This window comes from Canis aureus, chromosome 10, assembly GCF_053574225.1.
Source record: "Canis aureus isolate CA01 chromosome 10, VMU_Caureus_v.1.0, whole genome shotgun sequence".
In the NCBI taxonomy this organism is placed as follows: Eukaryota; Metazoa; Chordata; class Mammalia; order Carnivora; family Canidae; genus Canis; species Canis aureus.
Window position 1 is genome coordinate 17,681,445 of NC_135620.1, and position 15,910 is coordinate 17,697,354.

The 15,910-nt window shown below is 40.5% G+C and overlaps 1 protein-coding gene across 3 annotated transcripts in view; it reads left to right on the forward strand.

Moving 5' to 3' along the window:
• MEGF10 (multiple EGF like domains 10) overlaps positions 1-15,910 on the forward strand; it is a 320,303-nt gene that overhangs the window by 520 nt on the left and 303,873 nt on the right. For 2 of the 3 annotated variants that reach the window (XM_077911490.1, XM_077911492.1), the window contains exon 2: positions 12,421-12,579. The exons of the other annotated variant lie outside the window; for it this stretch is intronic. The gene's annotated coding sequence lies outside the window, so the exon portion shown is untranslated. The remainder of the gene's footprint in view (positions 1-12,420; positions 12,580-15,910) is intronic. 3 annotated transcript variants of the gene reach the window in all.

Genomic DNA, 15,910 nt, shown 5'->3' on the forward strand with positions numbered 1-15,910 from the left:
CCAGGGATGGAGGGAGTGGGGAGAGGAGGAAACAGGCACGGACGGCAGGCGGGGGCCAGGCTATGCAGGGCCCTTGTTTCAGGGGTTTGTTTGTGTGTGTGTGTGTGTGTGTGTGTGTGTGTGTGTGTGTGTGTTTAAAGATTTTTATTTATTTATTCATGAGAAACACACAGAGAGAGGTAGAGACACAGGCAGAGGGAGAAGCAGGCTCCATGCACCAGGAGCCCGATGCAGGACTCGATCCCAGGACTCTGGGATCACGACCTGAGCCAAAGGCAGATGATCAACCGCTGAGCCACCCAGGCGCCCCTTTTGTTTCAGTTTTGTGTGAAGGACAGCTGGAGGAGTCTTTGTTGTACTCTGTTTTTGTGTGTGGGAAGGGAGTTGAACTGATAGCCCTTCCCTACCGAGATGATCACTCATCTTTGGGAAGAAGATTAGGGGCTGGCATAGGTAAGAGCGGAGGACCAGCTGGGAAGGCAGGAGGCCACTGAGTAGTTCAGGACCGAGGTGTAGCAGCTTGAATGGTGGTACTCTACATAGAAGATGAGAGGTAGAGTAATGCTCAAAGCTAACATGGATTGCTAACATCAGTTCTGCACTCATTGACTTGTTTAAAATTGAGGACCATCCTTTTAAGCATTATTGGTACCATTTTGCAGATGAAAAAAATAATAGCTTGCCCTAATCTCAGAGGTAAACAATGGCAGAGATGGAATCCCATCTCATCCTGATGGCAGCATCCATGAGCTTACTACTATATACTCAATATGTATTTACTGATTTTAAAACAGATACAAAACAAACCAAGGTCAGGAATGCATCCCCTAAACAAACCACACTGAGGATGTGATATTGTTGAGGACACATCTAGGAAGTAGAATTTTCAAATTTGTACTTTATCACTCCAGCATTTGCTGGTAGCAAAAGAGGGGAATTTATGACTATCAATAGACTACCTATGATTATTTTTGAGTTGATACACTCTGATAAAACCTAATCCCTTTCTGGCTGGTGGGGGAGGGGGAGTCAATCTACAAAGTACATTCCACCTAACAGTTACTGATATAGTATTTTTAAGGAAGTTATCTTGAGTCTAGTAATAAACACCTTGGTGGAACACATATAACTTACATTTTGTGGAGTGATAAATAGAAAAGCTTCCTAGGAATGCAACTTCAAATCAGCTTCCACATCTCATCTCTTATTGGAAAATGAAATAAATTGGATTTATGAAACCTGATTTCATCCAGTGAAGGAAAAGAATGACTTTTCCAAAGGCCATCAGTGAAGTCTTTTAGTATTGGTTATGGGTAAATTTCTATAAGGAGCCAAAAATTCACAAAAATCTTCAAAATTTGAGTTTAATTAGTAAGACTTTGTTCAGTTTTTCAGGTGATGGCATGAGGTTTGGTACATGATTGCGTTGAGGGTACAAGTTCCAGGAAATGGCTGGATATCCCTGAGAACTCACTGTTCATGCCCAGTCCTTTAGGGAGTGCATGGCTGAATGCTACAAATCCAGAAAGCAAGCCTAGCCTCCAGGTACTGGGCTCACAGTGCTGGGCATATGAGCTTGTCTGGAAAAGTGTTTGGAGTCCAACCAGGAAAAATTATAGTCTCCAAAAGTAGAAAAGGAAAACTGCCAAAGCAAAATTAATCAAAACTTATTAAGTGATCACAAAATATAATACTGTGTCAGCTTCATTAATTGCTGGATTTAGTGTTCATAACAATTTCATTACATTTGAAAACAGTTTTTAGATGAGATGCTCTTACCAACTGAGAGTTCCTAAATATACATGACAAGTGTTGAGAAATCACAGCATATTTTAAATTAGTTACTTTAGCCAAGTAATTTCAAAAGTAAAATGATAAAATTCTTTATGGCAAAATAATTGTGGGATGTGTACATGTTTTAACATGTTTGAAGTGATGTGAAAGTAAGAGCATTTAGAGAACATGAAAGTCTTAGAACAGTGACAGGTCTTATACAGCTAGGTTCACTCAAAACATCTTGTTCTAGGCGTTCGACCTATCTGGGCTCTAATTCGAAGTTATACACTGGGACTGAGGATAGGACTGATGTCAAAATCTCTCATTTGGGTTGAGTTTTTCTCTTTGATCTCAAGTTTCTGGCAGCTCTACAGTCAGTTCTGAGACTGAAGTCTGCCCTGGAGAAAGCCTGCTGGTCTAGTCTGGTCTGCAACTCCTGAGATAACCTGAAGGGTACTTTAGAGGACATGTCACCTTTCTTCCAGAGATGATCTGGAGCCAGGCTTCCCCACAAGGCCTCCTGAGGGCTGGGTGTGTGGTGTGAAGGGAGGCATCTTCACTCCCATTCCCCTGGCTTTGCCTCTGGGAAAGCAGGAGTAGAGGAAAGGCTTTTGATGTCACTGCTTTCCCTTGAGAATACCTTAAAAAGATAGTATGTTACGTCCGACTGTCATGCCAACTCTATTTTACAGTAAACTGGCTCCATACTGCTACTCAAAAAACATACCATCTGAACTTTGACTAGCAGGGACAGTCCCAGTAGTAGCCACAGTTGCGTGATATTGATGTAATCATGTTGGTAGAAGGTTTTTAGAAACCTTGGTAGATTTTCTTTCCTGGTCTTTTTCAGGTCTTTATAGTGAACTTGTTTATTTATCTCATGAGTGTCTCATCCCTAGCAAACTCTGCAGGAAATGATCTGTAAGGGCCAGATATTGTGTTATGTTTAAGGTCATGGAGAAAAACCGTGGCAACCTCCCAAAGAAAAGACAGGCTTCTGAGTCTGGATGTGTTGGGTCAGCAGGGTCACTGTTGACCCCCCTCAGGCCAACCATTACAGGAAACAGAATTATAAACCTGTCTTACCAGGGGAGAATGGACTTCAGAAGCCTGATTTCTATATCCCGGTTGACATTTAAAAAACTCCACTCTTGTGCCAGAGGAGAGTGAAGAAAATTTTAAAAGGAGAAAAATGTTTATTTGTTTTAAGACTTTCTCAGTAATCCACTTATGCCATTTACATTAAAGAACCTTTCCATGTAAACATCGTTAATTATGTAGTATAAGAGCCAAATAAAAAAATGCTTAAAAATAAAAGTAATTGTAGAATAAATTAGTATAGCTTGAGTGTACATATATTATACAGAGACTCTGGACTTTAATATTTTATTGAAGGAGGTGGATTTGCGATTTTCTACATTTGAGCTGCTAGGATGGAACCAACAGAAGTGACATTTTACAGATGGATACCAAAGCTGTTAAAGTTTAAATTCATACTGGCAATGACATTGTGCTTTTTAACAGGAGCCCTGACTCATGCCTCTCCATCCCCCCCACCAGCCCCTCCCCCCCCACCTAGAAAAGAATCTGGGGAGAGTTGTGGATTGAGTATTCCATGGATTTCCCCAGAAGGTGTTTTTGGAGCAGAACCATTATTGCTTTCAAAATCAGTAGCCTGCATCATACACTCAAGTGCAATCACACAAGACTGCTTGGGTCTGCGCTAAAGGAAATGAATTGTGTGTAGCCTGCCAGGCACAAGGGAGGCAGTGACAGAAGCTCTTCAGGAAATATGGCATGGAGACCTTGTAGTAGCAGCGACAGTAAACATTTGTATCACCTTTCGTAGTATTTCAAGGGTTTTCATGTATCTTATGTTATTAAATCCTTTACAGTAATTCTGTAAAATAGGTAAGGTATGTATTTTTACCAACCCCATGTTACAGACAAAGAAACTGAAGCTTAGGAAGGGAGGTCACAATGAAGCAGGGATTGGAAAGCATTTCCTAAATCCTATCTATATATATTTTTTTTCTACTACCACATTCATATTTTTTTAAAAGTAAATGAAAAGCAACATGGTGTACTTCATAGCAATATTTTGTGCTATGTGGGATCTTTCAAGAACCTGTGAGTGCATTTACATCATTTCCTCAGGGAAAGTTTTGTTTTACATAGAAAGGCAGGAAATGGAGTTGAAGTGGGAAAAGTTTTTCATTTTTATGGATTAAACCCATCTGTTATGTTCACTAAGCCTGGATCATGGAAGAGGATAGATTTCTCCTATAAAGAGAGGAATAAAGGGTAAAATGTGTTTTCTTTGTTCCCTGGTTCAGATTCATACCCATCCATGGAGTCTTGTTCAGATAAAACAGGGCAGTAAGCTTATCCATCAGAAAGAAAAGACACTGCTGTCCTCAAATATGCCCTAATACCCTGAACAGTCTTCAAGAGAGTCAAAGTTAACACTGACTGCTCTGAGGGATTCTGAGGGATGATTTTTTTCACTGCTTTGAGCATCTTTCATAAATATGCTTAAATATTTTGCTATATTATCTGTTATGTCTGCACAGCACAAAATTAAGTGAAATTATCTTTTATTTATTCAGAATAGTGCCTACTGAATATGTACTATGAGGCAGTGGTAAGCACTAGAACTCTGGGGTTGAGCCAAAGAGACATGCCTCTTGTCATAATGGAACTCACAGTCAAGCAGAGGAGATGGATGTTAATCAGATGATTACAACAATAAATATATGCTGTAGAAGGCTCTTTCTCCAGTGAGAACAAAACTAATAGATGATTAGATAATTGGGAAATACAGTTAAAGTGGGAAATCATTAAAATGTGCATGTGCGTTTGAACAACAAGGGGGCTAGAGGCACCCACACCACACACAGTTGAAAATCTACATATAATTTTTGACTCTCCCAGAACTTAACTAACCTACTGTTGATCAGAAGTCTTACAGACAACAAAAACAATGGATGGACACATACTTTGTATGTTATATGTATTATATATAAAGTAATTATTAAAATGAAGTAATCTAGAGAAAAGAAAATGTTATTAAGAGAATAATAAGGAAGAGAAAATACATTTATAGTAGTGTACTGTATTTATAAAAAAAAAATCTGCATGTAAGTGGACCCATTCAGTTCAAACACATGCTATTCAAGAAGGGTCAACTGTGTATATACATACACACACACACACACACATATACATACACACACATATACACATTAATATATTTACTATTATATATACATTTATATATGTCTATAGACATTTTATATATGTATGTCTATACAGTGTATGTATGTATACATATAAAATTTTATTTTTTACTTAAAATACATAAGGAACATTTATTTGCCAAGTTTGATAAAGTTCTTTCTTGCATAAAGTTCACTCAAATGCATATCATCTACAATTTCCAGTTTCAGATACTTTAATGTGGAGGAAGAACTTAAAGCACTTGCAAAGTAATTTGAGTTCATTTAGATTTTTATCATTTTTTTCTCCAGTCTTTTATGCTTGTCTTACCACTAATCTAAGAGCCATTCCCCACCCCACCCACCAAGCTTTTTCAAGTGTTTCCAAAGCATTTAACCTATTTTTCATAGAAATAGCAACTCTCTTTTTATGCTATTTGATCAGTTTATGAGATATTTAATTAAACTACATAATTATAATCATCAAGTACAACTGGGGTAAACAGGTTGGATAACAAAAGCAACGCCCTCTTAGAAGGGCTATTTGGTGGGGATAGAAGTGATGAGGGTATTAGACCACAGAAGCCACAAGCGTCTATCACACTCCAGGCCATCAGTCAATATATTTTACAGATGGATTTGAAAACATCAGTTAATCCCCCCCACCACCCCGCTCTACAGGAGCTCAATTAAAAGAGTTTCTATTGTAATTAAAAACTAATAAGCATTACTAGAGAAAAGCAGTGAGTGCCATAAAGGTCTGCAACTGGGGGGATGTGATTCAGTCCTGGGGTGGCAGGAGAGGTGTCTCAGGGGACGGTACAGTTGAACTGAGATCAGAGAGTGATTAGGCATTTGCTCCAAAAGGGGCCGGGGCAAGGGTCTGGAGAAAGGAGGTCCAGGTAGCAGGAGCAGCAGAGTCAATGCTGTGTTCAAAATAAGGAACTGAGAGAAGCCAGTATGATCAGAGGGAAGAGCGACGTGGGAGAGCAGTCCCTCGACTGCTGAGACAGAGGGAGGTAGAGGCCAGTTCACACTAGCTTTGTAGGCTCTGATAAGCAGGCACAACTTCATCCCTCTTGACAACGGAAAGCTGTCAATGATGGTGAAGCAAAAGGGTCTGCTTATTTGATCACGAGCAGCCACTAGTTTGTTTTGACCCCCAAATCTCCTGGGGGCACTTGGATTGCTTTTATTATCTAAATACACCCTAGGTAGTGGACAAAAACAATATTTTCTTGACCTCTGGCACCAGAATTTCTCTTGCGGAGGGAGCTGTCCTTGAATAAGAAAATACATTCATTAGCTGCTCAAGGGTCACAGTTGAGGATCTGAGGATAGGTCAGGATAATAAAAGAGATGCTAAATATCTCTGCTGAGAAAGAGGGAGGGAGGGAGAGGAAAGGAAGGGGGGTGTTGTATTATTTTCCCAGGATTGAGAGAATACAGAATACAACAAATTGGAGGCTTAAAATAACAGACATTTATACTCTCAGAGTTTTGGAGACTAGATGTGTGAAATCAAGGTGTCAGCAGGGCCATGTTCTCTCATGGAGCTCTGGGTAGATTTGTGCCTCTTCCTGGTAGTGGCTGGCAATCCTTGGTGTTCCTTGGCTCACTGCTGCATCATTCCAATCTACGGTATTCTCCCTGTGTGCCTTTGTCTGTGCCTCTTCTCCTTTTCTTGGAAAGAACCTACTCAAATGGGATCGGGGACCACTCTAAGGGCTTCATCTTAACTTGATTACATCTGCAAAGACTCTATTTCTTTTTTTTTTTAATTTTTATTTATTTATGATAGTCACACACAGAGAGAGAGAGATAGGCAGAGACATAGGCAGAGGGAGAAGCAGGCTCCATGCACCAGGAGCCCGACGTGGGATTAGATCCCGGGTCTCCAGGATCGCGCCCTGGGCCAAAGGCAGGCGCTAAACCACTGCGCCACCCAGGGTTCCCAAAGACTCTATTTCTAAACAGGGTCACATTCATAGATGCTAGAGGTTAGAACTTGAATACATCTTTTTGAGGGAATAATTCAATGCATAACAGGTGTAAAGAGAGAGAAGAATCAGCAAAATCCTGGGAGCTTAAACAGCTAGGGTTGGCTACAAACACTAAGAAATTGCTGGTAGTAGGATTGCTAAAAGAACCAATATGGTTTTCAAGAGCCACCCAGGTGCCTCCCTTAGGGCTTTTCTTTCAATGTTAAGATGTGACAGCCTGCAAAACATGTCCCTCATCATACTCATGTTGAGGCTCCCACTTTTTCAGTGAAATTTCTGCTACATGTGTTTGGAGAGGTGGTAGTGATGAGGGGGCAAGTGACAAGGGGAGTCATTGAGAAGGATTTGGGTCCCATGTCGGGGCCTCTGCCATAAAGAGTGTGACCACCAGAAACCCCAGAGAGAATATCAATTCGGTAAAGGATGAAAAGAGTAATTTTATGGCTGTAAATCCCTCTCCTTACCGGGTATGAAGAGATAGATTGGATTTCCACAATCTCTAGCATGGGAGTTTGTTAGGCTAGGACCAAGGTTTCAAATACAATTGTTATTGGGACGCCTGGGTGGCTCCGCCAGTAAAGTGTCTGCCTTTGGCTCAGATCATGATCCTGGGGTCTTGGGATCAAACCCTGCATCAGGCTCCCTGTTCAGTGGGGAGTCTTCTTCTCCCTCTCCCTTTGCCCCTCTGCCTGCTTGTGCTCTCTCTCTTTTTCTGTCAAATAAATAAAATCTTTTTAAAAATACAATTATTATTAAAAATCTTCCTCTGCATCTTTCCTATCATCCCTTTTTTAGTGTACAGGGTATGATTTTGGCGAAACTAAGAGTGTTTGTGATTTGCTTTTAGGAAAGAATGAAGAATACTATATTCTATACCTCTTTCCCTACCTTTTTCTAAATTAAAAAATTCCAAATTGATTACCACTTGGGTGGCAGGAGACTATCCTCTAAAGTCCAGTTTTCATCTCTTGTCGGTCTCCCTCCTCACTTCACAGGAAGCCTTTCTGTTTCATTCCTCCACCGGCGGGAGGGCTTCCATGCCTTTCACTCAGGTTTGCACCCAGCTCTCAAAATGAAGGGAATGATTTCCTGTAGTGAGTCCAGATGTTTGTGTTCAGTATTATTGCCATTAGCCATCAAGTCTGAGAGTCGTACAAAATTAAATCCGTCCTTGAGGCCTGGAAGGGAAGACAGTTTGATAATAGTTTAATGTCCTTGGAGTGAAATAGCTAAATGGGAAGGAACTATCACTTCCATGAGCTACGATCCTGGATCCTGCATGACAGCCTCTCCGTTCATTTCTGTGCTTCATTTACATTGGTGTTTAACACAAATGTGCTTTTAAGACACATGCAAACTTTGTAAAACCTAAGTAACTAGCAAATGGTTAGAATAATCAATAAGGCATGTATATGGGGTTTTTTTTGTTTTGTTTTGTTTTCTGTAAGCAGTTTGGGGAGAATGGGAAAAATTGCAGTTGGCAAAGGTATTCTTTGTGGCTTGTACATTGTGCCTCTGTGGAAGCTTTCATGCCGTATTGTAGGTACTTTATGGGCACAGAGACTGCTTAGGCAAAAGAAAGCAAAAAGCAGTGCAATTACCCAGAGACCGTAAATACAATACGATGTTACGTTTGGATATTTAGATAAGAAATCTCCGGGTCTTCTTTGTGAATTTTGCATGGGTTATTGGTTGGAGGAGCTGGATCATGCTCTTTGGTACCCATGAAGGAGTTGGCTAACCCATGCATCCGCCCCCCCCCCCTCCCCGCATTATGCCAGGGAAATTATGCCTTCTAGCTGCTGAGGGCAGATGGACCCTCTTGGTAAACTGGACAGCCATCCTCTTCAGCCTTCAAGAATCAGCTGGTATCTTCTAGAACCAAGCCATAACAGCAGGACTCCTGCCTGCAGAGGAAGTGTGTCCTCCACAGAGAAGGCACGCCTGTCAGGGTCAGGAGTCCTGAGATGGCCCAGAAAATGTTGGTGTAAGGGCCTCTGAAGTTCAACCCCAGGCTGGCTCCACGTGTCAGGCTCTCTAGCTCTGTATGGTGTTCTTCCCCATAATTCCTGTAATTTCCGCTCTGCCCTCATTCTTCTTCATAACAACCCTTTAAACACAGTATGCCAGCCGATATAAGAGGATTTGGTGTGATTTTGACCCCACCCTAAGCCCAGGAGCATCTTCTTCTAGCTCTATACAGACTCTCAATGGCTGCCACAGGAGACTAAAGCAGAGGAAAAAAGTCCTTCAACTTGACCTAGCCTGTGGGTGCTAGTTACTCTGCAGACGTAAAGCATTCTGAACTTTTAAACACTTCACTCTGTTAATAGCAGTAAGTCAAGTTGGCCGAAATTCAGAAGATATTTCTTGAAATGGTGATCAACTTTAAGAGATTCTTTATAAAATCAAAAGTGTTATCTACTTTCTAGGGAAAAGCAGGAAGACTAAAGGATAACAAGACTTTGGCAGTTGGAAACTATGTGGGGATCAGTTATTCTCATTAGTCAAAGAGACCAGGCGGGAGTAATTGGCATAAGCTTGATGAAACAAAAGACATGGAATATAAGAAAAACCTCATTATAAGTACAAGGGAACTTTGGCATTGCCCTCTTGTACTGCCGGTGACAATTCAATTATAGTAGAGTCATATTTCTTATTTTGCACTTGTTAATTGGTGAAGGCCTAGAACAACTTTGTGAAATTACTCTCTTTTTCTCAAGTGTATGTGGTGTGTGCATGTGTGTAAAAAGGGAAAAACAGAGACACAGCAGAGACATATGTTACTAGCTCCATTCATCTGGGGAAAGCTCTCAACCTAGAATTATTCTTTCTTTCCACTATGGAGAGGTGGACGGTTGCTTTGAAGACATCTACTTCCAGATTTTTACCTACCAGGGTCTAATTCTGGGGTTATTTGTGGCTTCCTGGTTTCGCACCACTCTCATTTCTGATCATCGTTGACTGTCAAACAAATGCAGATGGCAGGGCAGAAAATCCAATCAAATGGAATTGTCAGTTTGTGTTTCATTGTACTTTCTCTGCTTGCCACCTGTTTTAGAAGCTTATTTGATTGTATATTATCTCTTACAGTTTGCTTGGATTCTCCTTTTCTCTTGGTCTGGAGGGAAGGGGTGGACGGAGAGAGAGAGAGAGAGAGAGAAGAGAGAGAGAGAGAAAGACAGGGAGAGAGAGAGAGGGAGAGTGAGGGAGAGAGGAGGATGAGAAACAGGAGAGAGAGATAGGGAGAGCGACGGGGGTGGGTGAGAAAGAGAAGTACAGCGAGACAGGGAGAGAGACAGGGAGAGAGACAGGGAGAGAGGGAGGGAGGTGTTTAAAGTTCTTGGCCATCTACGGTCACTGGTGCTCCCGCAGGTGATTTACACACCACATAGTTTCCACCGTCTGTGTGCTATAACTTGGGAACCCAGTGGTAGCTTGACCTTCAACAGCTGCTCAGCCTCTTGGTCTCTAAGCAGGGGCAGAGGAGGCCATTATTGCAGGGAAAGAACATGTGGCTTTCCAAACGCATGAAATACATCTATTGTGACCAGATGAATTAGGTATTCATGAAAACGGCGAAACAGAAGATTACTCTGCTTGCCAAGCAGTCACCTTGGCTGAGCACAAGGCTCAGCAAACAATGCAAAGCTCCAGTTCCCTCATTTATTTACTTTGCCAGTCAATGTGTGCAGCATGGTGGCAGGTTTCCACAGCAAGCCGTGAAAAGGAAGCTAGAAGAGGTCTATGTTTCCAAGGAAAACTGAATTCCACTATGCTTACATTTTGATTTCATATCAACAAGTCTTTATAGGGCATTCATTAATCTAACATTATCCAAACAAAACTATAATTCTGTGTTATTAGGAAAAGAATGTATCAGCCACAAGGTGAGTTTCTGCAAACACTGGGAAGCTTCCCCTTCCCTATTAAATAAATATCCCGCTAGTGTGTGTAAAATGATGCACACCAAGATGATAAGTTTTAATGTTTCTGTTTCTTATTAATTCCTGACTTATTAGTAGAGGATCATAAAAATGATCCCTGTTTAACAGATGGGAAAAATTGAAGCCAGCGATGTTCATTAGGCAGAGCTAGAAGGAGTGTCGCTGTGTTTTGACTCTGAGTTCATATTCAGTCTGCCAGAACACCAACTCATGTGGATCTGACTTTAGTGTTAATGTCAGTAACAATGACGACCAAAAATATGGTGACATTAAAATGCTGTCCTTGGCCATTGGTTCTGTTCATAGCTCATCAGGGACATAGTTCTAATGCTGGTTAGGTTTACACAAATGTGGATCCTCCTAGCTTGAGCCCTTAGCCTTCTCTACCATAATCTCTCCATCTTTACATTCTCCACTGGGCTGGGTGTGTTTGCACTGTCACAACTCCTCTTGTTACTCCTGGGCTGCCAAGGCTGCAAAGAGACTCCCTTGCAGCTAGGGCTCCAGATATGATTTCAGGCTTCGATGATTGGATGGATTCATATAAGACTTAAGTTCAGAATTAAGTTAAATGGCAAGAGTTATGGTGGTCTTTTAGACTTCTATCTATCTATCTATCTATCTATCTATCTATCTATCCATCCATCTATCTTCCAGGAAGGATTTAGCAGGAATGAACAATTGTCATCCCTGCAGAGCTGATAATGAGGTGTAATGCTGGAGGCAGCACTGCACTGACAGCCTCTGGCTTCTCAAGCTTCCTGAAGGTGCCCAAGAGGGCAGCTTCCACTGGGGGTGCAGTTCTGCAGTATTGTTTCAGGACTGCTCCCCAGGCTCAGCAGGGAGACTGCTCCTCCTGACCTTTCAATGATTTTATTAGCACCTAATTCTCTAAGATCTCTTCCTACTTAAACTATCAAGAGTAGTTTCTCTGATCTGCAGTCCTGACTCATCCACTGCTTAAAGAGACTACCTTTGAGCCCATTGCATCCAGACTCAACTTGTGTTTTAGCATGTCATATTGCATTTAAGTTGTTCTTCCTCTCTCTCTGTCTCTCATTACCCACCACCCCCTAGTCCTCAGACTATAAAGTTATTCATTTTTTAGTCCTGCTGTATGTAGGATAAAGCCTGGCACATAATATTCACTTAAGAGTGTTTGTTCAAATAAATGGATGGATGGCTACATGCAGAACCAAATATCCTGTGACGCTTAGTTCACAGGAGAATGAAAACCTTGCCGAAAATGCAATTTTATTTCCTACGTATGCCATTAGTGTATTTTATTTAATAAAATGTAGAAAGGCACACACTTTTTGCTTGATATTAATCATTACCTTTTACTTAAACAGTCAAATGGTATTTGCTGCTCAGCAGTTAAATATTTTGCTGTCCCCGGAAGACTAGCAATGTGTATTGATAAATGTGAGCCTTGCCTTTTAGCTCATGCCTCCTACCCGTGACATTTCTTCTCAGGTAAATTCTGAACAGGTGCTGCTAGCTGGCTCATTAACTACATGGAGCTACAGGAATTCTGGTGAGATGATCCCTCACCAGAAACTAAGCCCTGCGTTCTTTAAACACTGCACTGGACGTAAAGCATCGTGATTCTTTCTGTGTTGCCATCAGCGACAGGTACTAGCTTAAGGTACCAAAAGCCGGAGTTGATGTTATATCTTATCTTTTCTCTGATTCTCCCTTCTTGTCATCATTCAGTCTGCTCTTTATCACTTACCTGTTTCCTTTCCCCATTAATATTTATTAAGTGCCTACAGGTTGCACAATAATTATAATAAAAATAATAAAATATTATTGTTATAACTCTTTAAAACCATTTAAAAGGCTTTTATAATTTGTAAGTCATTTATTCTCGCTAAAACTTTCTCAGGTTGGGAGCATAGCCATTTCAGCTTCTCATTTCATTGATGAGCATAGAGAGATATAGAAAGGGTGAGTATCCTGCTAAAAGTTACACAGTAGAACTGGGCCTGGGTGTTACTAGCTGCCTTGACTCTAGGTTTACTGTTTGTCTTGAGCCATATGTTTTATGGTATGAAACAAGACTAAAAGAGAGACACAAAATAGGCAATATCAGATCCTGAGGACTTTGTACCGCAGACCAGTATATTTTATACATGGAAACACAGAGAATGTCTTGATGAGGATTGAAAATACCTCCACTCAATCATGAAAGGTATTTTTATTATCAATGACTATATGTAGTGTGTCTACATGCAGCACCCAAATGGAGAGAACATATGCCCCTCAGCTGGCAGTGATGAGTGTCTTTGGCATTAATGATGCTACTGCAGCAGCAATTGGAAGAGGTCATCCACTCACAGCATCTTGACCTAATCTGATGACATACAGGCTATGAAGCAACATTTCCAAGTATGAAAGCAGCCAGGGAGGGGGATTTGGGAAGGAAGAACATCCCAGAAAACAAGTCAAGTGGGGATCAAAGGAAGGGCCTGGGGGATATAGAAGGACAAGGCAGAAGAGATTGTGTGAATCATTCTCTGTGTGACCCCAGGGAGCAAAATACACCAGTGGGTAGAATGACAGGCAGACAGAAGAAAACATTTTCTGACAATTAACTCCAAAAATGAAATGGGCTACCCTGGAAGTAATAAGCTCTTTGTTACTAGAAATGTTCAAGAAGATGACCATCTATCAAAGCTGTGGTAAGGGGCCTCCCTTGTGGAGAGATTAGATAGTCATCTTGTTGCCAGACTAATGCAGGCTGGTTGCTGGATGAGAAGCAGGCCTAACCAGAGAGTGTGATTCAGCAGCTCTGGGTGGAATTCAGAGAATTTCTGTTGGAAAACGTTTGGACTGGATCAGTAGACTCTACAGTGAAGGGTACAAGAAAGAGGATGTTTCCTTCATACTTATGTTTTATATAGAAGTAAAAAAGGAAGTAAGCTTACTACTGTTCGATGTCTAATGATGTACACAATGTGTGTCATATCTGAGATATCACATATAATATGGCAATCAGAGCAGGAGCCCTCCTCCACTGAAGGCTGTAGCCATGTCTTCTTTGATTCATTCCTATGAGCTTGTTTCCATATATTGTAGTTTATTATGTCCAGTTAGAGAAATTTATGGACTGTATTATCTTAAATAACAGAACTGAAAACAGTATAATCCTGACAGTATTTTGAATGAAATGGGAAATAACCATAACAAACTTTTGTGTCACAGAAAGGTTTGCAGGTTATCTTGGGTCAAAAATAATTAAAACACAGTCAAACTCAAAGTAGTTCTTCTTCTTCTTCTTCTTCTTCTTCTTCTTCTTCTTCTTCTTCTTCTTCTTCTTTTACAAAAAGACAGATGTGCATTTATGCTGACCTCCTGTGATGACAAGTAGCTGTTGGTTGTAGGACTCTTAGCAGACATTTGTGAAAAATTAGACACACTCAGGGTGCCTGCCTGGCTCAGTTGGTAGAGCATGTGAACCTTAATCTCAGGTCATGAGTTTGAGCCCACATTGGGCATGAAGCCTACTTAAAAAACAAAAAATGAAATACAGTTAACCTGTTTCATTTGTATAAGGTTTAGTATGTTCTGAGCATGGTTCTATTTTATATGGGTCAAGCCAATGACTCTTCACACACTCTTAAAAGGTAGGAACTACTAACTACACCTGACAGATGGGGAAACCGAGGCACAGAAAGGTAAAGTAACTTGCCCAAGATCACTCAGGTAGTCAGTGAAAGAGCAGAGTGTAAATGAAAGCATTTAATCAATCAACTAAACTAATATACTCCTTCTCTGAAAATGCAAAATCAGTTACTTTTTGGAAGGAGCTTGTGCTATGGAGAAAGCATTTTAAAAGTAATGTCTGGAAACATTTCCTCACTGATATTGTTTTTGTTGCCAAAACTGCAGAAGTTTGTAAATTTTAAAAACCACAACACCACAAACATAGAAAACATAGTAACAGAATTTCAAAACTGATTTAAAAATGAAGAATTCAGTGTACTTTGGACTCATTTATTAAATATATAAAAATATAGTAAGTTTCAATTTGTTGACAAGAACAAATGCTAAAGCAGGATACATACAAATTTACTAGCAAACTTTTACAAAAATGTTCACATAATTGGTGGATGACTTTAAAAATAACTTTCATCTGGAGGGTATTATGCTGAGTGAAGTAAGTCAATCGGAGAAGGACAAACATTATATGTTCTCATTCATTTGGGGAATATAAATAATAGTGAAAGGGAATATAAGGGAAGGGAGAAGAAATGTGTGGGAAATATCAGAAAGGGAGACAGAACGTAAAGACTGCTAACTCTGGGAAACGAACTAGGGGTGGTAGAAGGGGAGGAGGGCGGGGGGTGGGAGTGAATGGGTGACGGGCACTGGGGGTTATTCTGTATGTTAGTAAATTGAACACCAATAAAAAATAAATTAAAAAAAAAAACTTTCATGAGGAGGGCATCTGGCTGACTCAGTCCATAGAGCTTGAGACTCTTTATCTCAGGGTTGTAAGTTCAAGCCCCATGTTAGGTGTAGGGATTACCTAATAAAGGAGTTTCCATGATTTAGTAAGCCCAGCCAGCAGTGTATTTTCCCCCCATTTGGATGGATGTATTTTGAGAAGCATCTTCCTCAGCAGTGGCAGCCACTAAAGCTGCACCAACCCAAATCCCTGTATCACAAAGTATTAAACTAAGAATTAAAAAAAATAATGATTTGTATTCAATTACATTATTCAGTAGAGAAATGTTATCAATGGTGGCATGTTTTTAGTAAGAGCAAAATTCTTTATTCCTGTTAACAAAATACACTAAAACAAGTTATTGCATTTATTTTTATTTTATTTTTTAAAAAACTTTTTTTTTAAAGACTTCATTTATTTATTCATGATAGACAGAGAGAGAAACAGAGAGAGAGAGGCAGAGACACAGGCAGAGGGAAAAGCAGGCTCCATGCCAGGAGCCCGATGCGGGAC